Source organism: Garra rufa, chromosome 15 (assembly GCF_049309525.1).
Source record: "Garra rufa chromosome 15, GarRuf1.0, whole genome shotgun sequence".
Lineage (NCBI taxonomy): Eukaryota > Metazoa > Chordata > Actinopteri > Cypriniformes > Cyprinidae > Garra > Garra rufa.
Window position 1 is genome coordinate 1,637,880 of NC_133375.1, and position 3,685 is coordinate 1,641,564.

At 39.2% G+C, this 3,685-nt stretch overlaps 1 long non-coding RNA gene across 1 annotated transcript; it reads left to right on the top strand.

The window, feature by feature from the left end:
* The first annotated feature begins 1,379 nt into the window (after positions 1 to 1,379).
* LOC141286853 (uncharacterized) lies at positions 1,380 to 2,143 on the top strand. The gene is made up of 3 exons (XR_012339363.1): positions 1,380 to 1,535; positions 1,838 to 1,896; positions 1,963 to 2,143. It is a non-coding gene; the product is annotated as an uncharacterized lncRNA (long non-coding RNA).
* The last annotated feature ends 1,542 nt before the right edge of the window (positions 2,144 to 3,685 follow it).

Genomic DNA, 3,685 nt, shown 5'->3' on the forward strand with positions numbered 1-3,685 from the left:
AGTTATAGCGAACTATCCTACTGTCAGTCACTAACGTTAGAATACACTTTTTGTACAGGAGATCGGTATCCATTCGTCACTTCTGTCTTTTCCTACTCATCTCAACCCAGTGTGAAATAAACAAAGGCAAAGCAAAACTTAAATATTTGAGGTAAATATTGTCTCTTTATTTGCTAAGAGGGATGAAATTGCAGGCATCAAAATTCAGAGAATTTATGGCAAGTAATGTCACATCGTGTTTTTAAATTAATTTGTTAGACATTGATCGTTTTTGTATGTCTGCATTGTGTTGTGAAGCCTGTTGAGGCATGCTTTATGCATGTAATTTGCACTTGACTTGATTTGGGTACACGATTACATCTATGGCAAACGGATCTGTCAGAGCAATCCCACTCACTAACGTTAATTTCGTTGAATAACCATTCTTATCGTTGGGTGACAAGCTGTTGTAATATGCGGTAAACATTTTTTTTAAATAACATTAATCAAAATAATCTATAATAATTTAGAATCGAACTGTTTTGTACCATATCCGTGTAATTTCCTATTCGTAAACGCTATGTCTCCCGGGTTTTCTGCAACCAAGATGCGCGCGCATCCCGGATGTTTACAAACAGATAATTGGTCTATACATGAGCAGTTGCACACCTAGGGTGTATTCCAGAAAGCAAGGTTAACTTACCATCAGATTAACCATGAACTCTGGGTTGATTAACCCCAAACTTGCTTACTCAGGGTATGTCGGTTCCAAAACACCTGTGAGGAGTTAGTTTAATCAACCTCCTAATGGTAACCCAGAGTTAATGCGCGCGCAAGGCGAGTACATAAAGACATTTTCAATGGATCGCCGATTTCAGGGATCACCATGGAAACCCAGGGAGGAAAAAAGCGAGCTACATACTTCGGTGAATCTGAGTTGGAGGTTTTAATGCTTGCTTATGAAGACAATAAGGCCATTATAACTAAAAAAAGCAATACTGCTGCATCAGCAAAAGAAAGAGAGTTGGCTTGGCAAAAAATAACGGACAGAGTAAATGCGTGAGTTTATAAAATTATAAATGGGCTATTTACCCCTTTTATTGTGACGCAAAAATTCTTTGTGGCATGTTGTAAAGAAGTATTGACTTTTTTGGCCTCCATACATTTGTTAATATTACATTAGTAATGCACATAGGCTAATTGGCTAGTAATATGTTGGCTTCTTGTTTTATCAGGTGTAATCCTTCTGGAGCAAGAAGAACTGTGAGCCAAGTCAAAATGAAACACAAAAACATTCTCCAGCAAGGTAATATTTTTAACACTTACTAAACTTGTTACTGACGCCATGTAATTTAGTACTTAATGTAATTTAGTTTTCTATGTAGCCAATAGAAAGAAGGCTGAGGCCCGTAAAACAGGTGGGGGTCCACCTCCACCTTCCCTCACCCCAGCGGAGGAGCTGGCACTGTCCCTTAATAAAGGGCGACCTGTGGTCGATGGGATTCCAGGGGGCAGTTCGTCAGACTCAGCTACCAACACAAGTGGCTTAGTGAAATGTAGGTGTATTATTAATACTTATGATTTATTGATGTTTTCACTGTTTTTGTCAGTGTTTTAAATAATGAAATCATCAACACTGTCACCATTTTAAAAAGGCATTTTGAATGCATTTTGCAGTCATTGATTCACTTGTGCGGTATGCTTGCTGCTTTGACTGCATATGCTGTATACTGTAATCTTATTACTACTAGTACTCTTAGATGTTCATACTGTCCTTCTTTATTAGTTGTATTTTTTTAAGACTATACATTGAGTTTTGAATATGCATGATTACCTTATTGGTTTAATTATCTTGCAGTTGCTGATGGCCACATTGTATTATTGGATCCTCCTGCAACACCACACTCTGTCACAATTGTAAGTGATTATTGTCTTTAGGTTTCTGTTTGCTACACCAAGCATGCTTACCTATTTTCTCTGTAGGATGACGATGAAGAGACCACTTCTGCTGTGACAGAAACAGAAAATGTGGGGAGGCCCATAGAGGTATGATGCATAGAATGCATAACCCCTTTTTTACATAAGAGAATAAATAAATTGTCATTTTACAGAATATGGCTGGAGATTTTAATACAGATGAGGGTCTATCTACCTACACACAGAATCTTAGCAGTGTAAGAAATGTTCTGCAGTTATCCTTCCTCATTTAAATATTTGGTCTGTGTTTGTACTACAGACGTTATCAGTCATGTTTAATGATTCTGTCTTTCTAGTTGCCTGCCAAAGAGCTGTATAAGGTCCACCTTCAAAAGCAAATCAGAAAATGTGACATGGAGATGGACCTTATACAGCTTCAAATGGAGCAGAAAAGGCTTAACCAAAGAAAGGCCAGACTTGAAATTGAATTGCTGGAGCACCAGCTTAAGGTGAGAAACAGTATGTGAACATTAATCTGTCATTTGTTGTTTAATCTAATCTAAAGCAAAAAATACAAATGTCTTTTGTTACAGGAAATAAAGAAACAATGAACCACACTTGACTGTTAACTGGTTTTAATTAAAGTTGTTTTGGCAAATCATGTCTCGTACCACCCTGCCTTCTCTTTGGTCTACTGGGTTTACTGGGGGTTCCTCTTGGTCATCTTCATCAAGAGAAGGGGGGGCCCACTCACGTCTCAGTGTGGCAATGTTGTGAAGAACAACACAAGCAGCTGTAATGTCACATGCCCTTTCTGGGCAGACCCTGAGCCTGCGCAGGCACTGAAACCTTGCCTTCAGGATGCCTATGGTCATTTCCACCTTGACCCGTGTTCTACTGTGGGCCAGGTTGAATTGTGCCTGTGGTCCAGGCTCAGGTTCAGGGTAGGGTGTCATCATATAGGGCAGACAAGGGTACCCTCTGTCTCCCAGCAAGTAACCATTGAAGTGTCCTATAAAGGTAATTAAAGTGTATAATTGCCTAAAAAAACCATAAAGAATAACATTGTGTAAGGCAAAACATACCCTGTTGAAATTTGTGGCACAATGATGACTCCCTAAACATTCTGGAATCATGTACAGACCCTGGCCATTTGACTTCAACATTAGTGATGAGGTGGGTTGCATCACATATTACCTAGGTAGCAGGGACCAGTAATGAGGGTGATTTAATGGTTTAAACACCCAAACATTTAGCACCCAAAAAATGTATTGTTACCTGCACATTGATGCTATGGATTGACTTCCTATTAACATAGTCTCCTTCGTTGACTGAAGGAGCTTTAATGGGAATATGGGTTCCATCAATGCACCCAAGCACATTTGGGAACCCTGAAATTGAAAGTTATATAACATTTACAATTATTGTGACTGTATACAGTATGGATAGATTAAGTAGTGCTATGTAACTAAAATGGTCTGTCATAAAATATCATTGAACGGACAAACCTGCCACTCTGTAGAATTCCTCTTTAATGACCCTCACTGGTTTATGGCCAGGGAACTGCACAAAAGTGTGTAGGAGCCGTTTGAGTGCAATGCATACTGTACGAACAGCCCTACACACAGTTGCCTTTCCCACATGCTCTGCATCGCCTATTGTATACAAAAAACTCCCCGTCGCAAAAAAGCGAAGGGCAATGCACAAAATGTGCTCCGTGTTAAGCGCTGATCCCCGATGTGTCACGTTTGCTATATATGGTTTCAAAAGATTCGCTAAATAAATTAAC